The 9,481-nt window shown below is 37.3% G+C and overlaps 1 pseudogene; it reads left to right on the top strand.

The window, feature by feature from the left end:
* The first annotated feature begins 8,556 nt into the window (after window positions 1-8,556).
* Window positions 8,557-9,268, top strand: LOC130844341 (3-oxoacyl-[acyl-carrier-protein] reductase-like; annotated as a pseudogene).
* Window positions 9,269-9,481: the final 213 nt, after the last annotated feature.

Here is a 9,481-nt window from a genome sequence, read left to right as displayed (position 1 = left end):
AAAAGTGAATAGGCCCAAGAGACTTATGAGACACCATCAAGTGGACCAACATATAAGTTATGGGAGTTGAACAGAAAGGAGCAGAAAGATTACTGGAAAAATTAAGGGCTGAAAACTTCCCAAACTTGAAGAAAGACATGAATCTACAAATCAAAAAAAATCTCACAACATCCAAGTACTTTAAATTCAGAGAGATCTACATTGAAATACACTATAATCAAAGTACTGAAAGTCACAATGAGGGAATCTTAAAAGCAGTGAGAAAATCAACACATAAAAGGGATCCTCAATGAAATTATCAACTGATTTCTCATCAGAATCCAGGGAGGCTAGAAGGCCGTGGGATGATACATTTCTAATGTTGAAAGAAAAAAACTTGTCAAATGAGATTTGTATATTCAGAAAAACTGTGCTCCAAAAATTATGATATACTCAGATAAAAAAAAAAAAAAAAAAAAGCTTAGGGAGCTTGTTACCAGTAGACCTGGTGGTCTACAAGAAATAGTGAAGGAAGACATTCAGGGTGAAATGAAAGAATGCTATACAAAAACTTAAATCCATATGAAGAAATAAATACCTTATACGCAGAATCTAGAGAAGTGATACAGTTCAACTGGTTTGCAAGGCAGAAATAGAGACACAGCTGCAAAGAACAAACATATGGGTACCAAGGGGGGAATGTGGGGGGGAAGAAAAGAAAAGAAAGAAAGAAATACCTTTGTTAAGTGTAAAAAATGGGTAAATACAAAAATCAATATTATTATAATTTTGGTTTGTATCTCCACTTTTTATTTTCTACAGGACTTTAAAAAAGGGCATGAAAATAATTATAAATCTGTATTATTGGGCATACAGTGTATCAAGATATAATTTGTAACATCAATAACATTAGGAATGGGGGACAGAACTGCATAGGAGTTTTTGTATGCTATTTAAGTTAATATCAATTCAAATGAGAATGTAATAACTTTGGGTTCCTCTATGTAATGGCATATAGTAACTACAAAGAAAATATCTATAGAAAAGGAAATGAAGAAATGAAAAGGAAATCAAAAGCTGTCACTCCAAATTATGAACTAAACACAATAGAAAGCAGTAACGGAGGAAGTAAGGGACAAAAAGCTACAAGACATACAGAAAACAAATTGCAAAATTGCAGAAGTCCCTTCCTATCAGTAATTGTATATAAATAGATTAAAATTTCCAATAAAAGGCAGTTAATGGCAGAACAAATAAATACATTTTTAATTCTAAAATTTTAAAGAAAAGAAATATAAAAATCCATGATGCCCTGGGGCACAAGGTTGGTTCAACATTTACAAATTAATTAATGTAATCCATCACATCAACAGGCTTGAAAAGAAAAATCACATAAATATATCAGTAGATTCAGAAAAAGTATTTGACAAAAATGAACAACGATTCATGATAAAAACTCAGGAAACTTAGAGAAGAACTTTCTCAACTTGATAAAGAACATCTACTAAAAGCCTACAGCTAACATCACACTTATTGGTGAAACACTGGAAGCTTTCCCATTAAGATCAGGAACAAGACAAGGATGTCCCCACAAACCACCACTTTTCCACATCATATTAGAAGTCCTAGCTAATGCAATAAGATAAAAAATGAAATCAGAGACATACAGACTGAGGACAAAAAAATTAAACTGTCAGCTTGCAGCTGACATGATAATCCACGTAGAAAATAGGAAAGAATCGACAACAACAAAAAATCTGGAACTTATAAGTAATTACAGCAAGGTTACAAGATACAAGGTTGATATACAAAAGTCAATCATTTTCCTACATACCAACAATGAACAAGTGGAATTTCAAATTAAAAACATAATACCATTAAGAGAGGGATCACGATGGCAGAGAAGGAGGATGTGAAGCTCACCTTCCCCCACAAACACATCAAAAATACATCTACATGTGGAACAATTCTCACAGAAAAGTAACTGGAAACTGGAAGACCTCCTATACAACCAAAGCTGCAAGAAAGATCTCCACATAACCCAGTTGGATGGGGGAAAAAATGAGCATCATGTTGGGACTGGTGTCCCTGGGAGAAATCTGTAAGGAAGAGAAGGTCCACATGGGTGGACACTTGCCCAGTGGAGGAAGCAGATGGACTCACAATCTGGGCATCCCAGACGTAAGGTCCTGCACAGATGAGAAAAGCCCCCTAGGATTCTGGGAAATCTAAGACAGATAGAAGGGCTGGAGAAGCCTAGGTTCTACTTGCAAGGAATGCACACAAACTGGTTTGCTAATAATCAGGGCAGAGAGAGCCTTGCATTGGCAACGACTGCCTCACCACAGTTCCCAATCTGAAGGGGTGAACACCCCAACCCCACTCAATCCACACCACAGCTTCACATGAGATCAGTGTAGATTTGATCTAGCTATTCAGAGACAGACGGGGCACCTGAGGTGTGATCCAGGCAGAACCAGGGCAGGGCAGGGACAGTGACAAAGAGGAAGCCCTGTATCACATCCAACACAGGCTCTACATCTCACACCACCAATCACAGTTCTATCAAGGGTATAATGGCCACTACACTCTGAGGAAAGACGTGTCTGGAATCTAAATCAAAACTAGCCCTCACACCAATAATACTGGACACACACATTCTACACATGGATGTTCCAACATAAAAACATCCTTTCAACTCCACAGTAGATAACTGTTTCTCCTAAATTCCATAGAGAAAGAGAAATTTAAATAAAATGAAAAAGCAGAGGAACTAATCACAATTAAAAGAACAAGAAAAATCCCCTGAGAGAACAAATAATGAAACAGACCTCATCAGTCTACTAGATCCCAAGTTCAAAAAGGAGGTAATAAAAAAATGGTAAAGGATTTAAGAAAAACTACTGATAGAAATGCAGATCACTGTAACAAGAAACTGTAAACTACAAACATGAACCAAGCAAAATTAGATAATTCAATTTCTAAGATAAAAAACAATCTAGAAGCAATAAGAAGCAAACTAAATGACACAGAAGAACAAATAAGTAACCTGGAAGATAGAACAATGGAAAACATCCAATCAGAAGAGCAGACAGAAAGAAAAAAGAAAAAAAATGAAAACAACATATGAGATCTATAGAATAATACAAAGCATAATAGGAGTTCCAGATGGAGGAGAGAGAGAGAAGGGGATTGAAAATATGTTTGATGATATTATGGCTGAAAACTTCCCAAACTGAAAGAAGGAAACAGATATCTAAACACAGGAAGCAGAGAAGGTCTCAAACAGAGCCACATCAAGGCATCATAATTAAAACGGCAAAAGTTTAAGATAAACATTCTAGAGTCTTTAAGATAAAATGCTACAGTCAGCAAGAGAAAAACAGTTCGATTCAAGGGAACCTCCATATAGCTATCAGCTGATTTCTCTGCAGAAAGTTTGCAGGCCAGAAGGATGATAAATTCAAAGTCCTGAAAGTGAAAAATCTGAAGCCTAGGATACTCTACCCAGCAAGATTATAATTTAGAATAGAAGGAGAGATAAAGAATTTCTCAGACAAGCAAAAACTAAAATAATTCAGCAATACTATACCTACCCTAAAAGAAATATTGAAGGGTCTTCTCTAAATTGAAAACAAGCAGGAATCTACAGGAAAGGGAAAAACACAATAGGAAAGGCAAATATATAAAAGGAATGAAGATCAAAAAAGTTTTGTATATGTGATTATAACTACAATTAACATCAAAAGGATAGTGTAAAGATATAAACAAGGGCATCAAAATCACAAAATATGTGGGAGGACGTATAAAAATGTAGATCTTTTAGAATATATTTGAATGTATATGATTTTCAGTTTAAAGCAAGCAGATATAATTATGGGTCAACATACTTGAACTCCATGGTAACCTCAAATCAAAAACATACAAAAGATTCACAAAACTCAAAAAGAACTCAAGCATAGTACAATAGAAAATCATCAAACCACACAAAAACAACTGGAAAACAAGGTTTTTTTGTTTGTTTTTGAGAGGATATCTAGTAGACAAGTTTGATCATGCTTAAATTTGGTGTCAACTGGTAGCTGGGTCCTGGATGCTTTAAATTTATTTATTTATTTTATTTTTTATTTACTGGCTGCATTGGGTCTTCGTTGCTACATGCGGGCTTTTTGTAGTTGTGGAGAGCAGGGGCTACTCTTCACTGCAGTGTGCGGGCTTCTTGTTGTGGTGGCTTCTCTTGTTGCGGAGCATGGGCTCTAGGCGAGTGGGCTTCAGTAGTTGTGGCACGTGGGTTGAATAGTTATGACTTGCAGGCTCTAGAGCACAGGCTCAGTAGTAGCACACGGGCTTAGCTGCTCCTTAGCATGTGGGATCTTCCCAGACCAGGGCTTGAGCCTGTGTCCCCTGCATTGGCAGGTGGATTCTTAACCACTGCACCACCAGGGAAGCCCCCAAAACAAAGTTTAAAATGGCAATAAATACATGTCTATCAATAATTACTATAAATGTCAGGAGACTAAATGCTGTGATCAAGACTTAAAGTGGCAGGTTGGATAACAAAACAAGAACCCACAATAGGCTGACTACAAGAGACTAATTTCAGGGCAAAAGACACACACAGACTGAAAGTGAGGATTGGAAAAAAAATATTTCGTGCAAATTGAAACAAGAAAGCAGCGGTAGCAATACTCATATCAGACAAAACAGACTTTAAGGTCATAAAGAAAGAAAAAGAAGCATATTATATAATGATAAAGGGTTGAATACAAGAATAGTATATGATACTCATTAACAAATGTGCACCCAACATAGTAGGACTTAAATATATAAAACAAATATTAATAGAGAAAGAGAGATACAATCAGAAATATAATAATATTAGGAGACATTAGCATCCCACTGACAACAATGTACAGATCATCTGGATAGAAAATCAAAAAGGCAACAGAGGTCCTAAAGGATGCAATAGACCAGTTGGACTTAATTGATACCTACAGGACACTACATCCAAAAAAACCCCCAAAACAAAAAAACCCAAAGAAAAAACAGAATACACATTCTTTTCAAGACTGCACGGAATATTCTCTAGGATAGACCACATACTAGGCCAAAAAACAAATCTCAACAAATTTTTTTTTCTTAAATGATGTTTTATTCATTTCATAACTGCATGGATAAATAATATATGAAAATGAAATGACAATTATTATCATATTAATGGAAATATTCTTTTTATTATTATTATTTTTTTGGGGGGTACACCAAGTTCAATCATCTGTTTTTATACACATATCCCCGTATTCCCTCCCTCAACTCCCCCCCCACCCTCCCTTGAGTCCCCCCCACCCTCCCTGTCCTTTAAGGCATCTTCCATCCTCAAGTTGGACTCCCTTTGTTATACAACAACTTCCCACTGGCTATTTAACAGTTGGTACTATATATATGTCTGTGCTACTCTCTCGCTTCGTCTCAGCTTCCCCTTCTACCCTGCCCCCCCCAAACCTCGAGTTCTCCAGTCCATTCTCTGCATCTGCGTCCTTGTTCTTGTAAGACAGCTACTCTTATTATCCCCACTTTACAGATGAGAAAAATGACACACAGAGAGGTCCAATACCCGCTTAAGGTCATACAGCAAGTTTCAGGGGAGGCCTACTTTTGCAAGAGTCTTGAAAATATATTCTAAATCCTCATATTAGGAGTAAGTAAAAAGCTGGCCTGAGAAACTAGCTCATAAATGCCAACCAAGGGCTCCATGGCTGGAATTGTAAGGACCAAGGGAGGGGAAGGAGTCCCTTAGGGGCTGGAACATTCCTCTGCTGGGAGCCCCCAAAGGGCTTCTCCCTGTGAAAGCCACACCTCATAACACTTCACAGGCTGCAAGCACATGGCATTTCTTTTCTCGTTTGAGTCTCACAAATACCCTATGAAGCACAGGTAGAACCATCCCCACTTTACAGGGGCGGTTACAAAGAGCTTAGCGTGGGGCTACGTACGGAGTAGGGACTGAGAAATAACAATGGATACCACAGAAATACATAAAATAATAAAAGAATACTATGAACATGCCAACACATTGGACAACTTGGAAGAAATAGAAAAGTTTCTAAAAATATACAGCCTGACCAAATTGAGTCAAGAAGAAATATATGAACAGACCAATCACTGGAAGTGAAATAGAATCTGTAATTTAAAAAAAAATTCCCTGAAAACAGAAGTCCAGGACTGGACATCTTCACTGGGGAATTCTACCAAACATACAGAGAACTTATACTGATACTTCTCAAATTATTCCAAAAAATTGAATAAGAGAGAACACTCTCAAATTCATTCTATGAGGCCACCATCACCCTGATACCAAAATCAAAGACACTACCAAAAAGGAAAATTACAGGCCAATATCTTTGATGAATATAGATGCAAAATCCTCAACAAACTATTAGCAAACCTAATCTAACAATACATAAAAAAGGATCATACGCCATGATCAAAGTGGTTTCATTCCAAGGGCACAAGGATGATTCAACATATACAAATCAATCAATGTGATACACCATATTAACAAAAGGAAAGATAAAAAGTACACGGTCCTCTCAATAGACAAAGCATTTGACAAAATTTAACATCCATTCATGATAAAAACTCTCACCAAAGTGGGTATAGAGGGAACATATCTCAGCATAATAGAAGCAATTTACTGCAAACCTACAGCCAAACAAGTACTCAATGGTGAAAATCTGAAAGCCTTCCTGCTAAATCAGGAACAGGACTAGGATGCCCACTCTCACCATTTTAAGTCAACATAGTATTGGAAGTCCTAATCACAGCAGTCAGACAAGAATAAGAAATAAAAGGTATCCAAATTGGAAGGGACGAGGTAAAACTGTAACTGTTTGTAGATGACATGATACTCTATATGAGAACCCTAAAATCTCCTCATCAAAACTATTAGAACTAGAAAGCAAGATACAAGATTAATATACAGAAATCTGTTGCATTTCCTTACACTAACAATAAAATATCAGAAAGAGAAAGTAGAAAACAATCCCATTTAAAATCACATCCAAAAAAAAAAATGAAATAAAATAGGAGTAAACTTAACCAAGGAGGTGAAAGATCTATACACTGAAAATTATAAAACATTGATAAAGGAAGTAGATAATTCAACAAAATTGATGGAGCTAGGGAACATTATACTCAGTGAAGTAAGTCAAATAGAGAAAGATGAATATTATATGATACCACTTATATGTGGAATATAAAAAAGTAATTCAAATGAATCTATATACAAAACGGAAACAGACCCACAGACATAAAAAACAAACTTACGGTTACCAAAGGTGGAAAGGGAGGGGGAGGGATAAATTAGGAGTATCTGATTAATAGATACAAATTACTATACATGAAATAGATAAGCAACAAGGATTTATTGCATAGCACAGGGAACTATGTTTAATATCTTGTAATAACCTATATTGGAAACTAATCCAAAAAAATATAAATCACTTTGTTGTACACCTGAAACTAATACAATATTGTAAATCAACTGTACTTCAATAAAAAAGCATAATACCATTTATATCAGGACCCCTCCCCCCAAATGAAATACATAGGTATAATTCTAACAAAATAGGGACAAGATGTATATGAGGAAAACTACAGAATTCTGATGAAAGAAATTAAAGAACTAAATAATTAGAGAGGTTGCATGGTAATAGATAACAATGATTCAATATTGTTAAGCTGTCATATTTCTTCCCAAATTGTTCTATAGATTCAATGTAGTCCCAGTCAAAACCCCAGCAAGTTATTTTGTGGATGTCAACAAAATGATTCTAAATTTTATATGGAAGGCAAAAGAACAAGAGTAGCCAACAGAATAACAAAGAAGAACAAAGTTGGAGGAGTGATGCTACCCAACTTCAAGAATTACTATAAAGCTACAGCAATCAAGACAATGTGGCACTGGTGAAAGGGCATAAATAGATCAACAGAACAGATTAGACAGCCCAGAAACACACTTGAAAAAATACAGGCAATGGATTTTTTACAAAGAAGTAAAGGCAGCACAACAAAGAAAAGACAGTCTTTTTAATAAATCGTGCTGAAACAACTACATATCCACATGTAAAAAAAAAAGACACAGACCTTCCACCTTTCACAAAAATTGCCTCAAAATGTATCAAAGACCTAAATGTAAAATGTAAAACTATAAAAATCCTAGAAGATAATATAGGAGAAACCCTAGATAACCTTGAATATGGTGGTGACATTGTGGTTACACCACCAAAGGCATTATCCATGAAAGAAATGATTGATAAGCTGGAATTCATTAAAATCAAAAACTTCTGCTGTGCAAAATATATTGTCAAGAAAATGAGAATACAAGCCACAGATGGGGAGGAATTATTTCCAAAAGAAATATCTCATAAAGTACTGTTGAGTTCGCGGCCGGAGGCCTTGGGAGGCGCTTTGGCTTGAGGGAGCCGAGGTGGTGTGAAGGCGGAAGACCGCTGGGAAGGGCCCGCCCGTGTAACCTCCTCCCCAGCAACCCCCCGGGTCTGCGGCTCCCCGTCCCAGATGGACAGGGTGTGCGCCGTGTTCGGAGGCTCCCGGGGCATGGGTAGGGCAGTGGCCCTCTTGATGGCCCAGAGAGGCTACCGACTGGCCATCATCGCCTGTAATCTGCAGGGGGCCAAAGCCGCGGCCAGAGACCTGGGCGGAGACCATTTGGCATTGAGCTGTGATGTTGCCGAAGAACATGATGTTCAAAATACATTTGAAGAGATAGAGAAAAATTTAGGTCCAGTTAATTTCTTGGTAAATGCAGCTGGAATTAACAGGGATACTCTCTTAGCAAGGGCAAATGCTGAAGATATGCTATCTCAGCCTCACACTAACCTCCTGGGCTCCATGCTGACCTGTAAAGCTGCTGTGTAGACGATGCTTAAACAACAGAGAGGGTCCATTGTGAATGTGGGAAGTGTTGTTGGTTTAAAAGGCAATTCTGGCCAGTCTGTGTACAGTGCCAGTAAAGGAGGATTAGTTGGATTTTGACGTGCTCTTGCTAAAGAAGTAGCAAGAAAGAAAATTAGTGAATGTAGTCGCACCAGGATTTGTTCACACAGATATGACGAAAGACTTGAAAGAAGAACATTTAAAGAAAAATATCCCTCTTGGGAGGTTAGGAGACCCCCTTGATGTGGCCCATGCAGTCGTGTTTCTCTTAGAGTCTCCATACCTTACAGGGCACGTCCTGATGGTGGACGGGGGCTTGCAGCTCACCACATAGCCCACTCATATAGCTGTTATGAGAATCAGAGGTACACTCTGTTATACCTAAATTTGCTAATCAAACCTACTGATGCTACAAATGTTGATTTCCATCTTCACAGGAATATATCTGTAAAAACAGTGTGTGACCAGCTGTATTTTCTAAATGACACACATCTTACAGGCTGCAGCAAAATTAGTGTACAGTCACCCCTCGGTATCCACAGGGGTC

The sequence above is a fragment of the Hippopotamus amphibius genome, chromosome 2, assembly GCF_030028045.1.
Source record: "Hippopotamus amphibius kiboko isolate mHipAmp2 chromosome 2, mHipAmp2.hap2, whole genome shotgun sequence".
Classification (NCBI taxonomy): domain Eukaryota; kingdom Metazoa; phylum Chordata; class Mammalia; order Artiodactyla; family Hippopotamidae; genus Hippopotamus; species Hippopotamus amphibius.
This window is presented reverse-complemented; position numbering and strand designations above follow the sequence as displayed.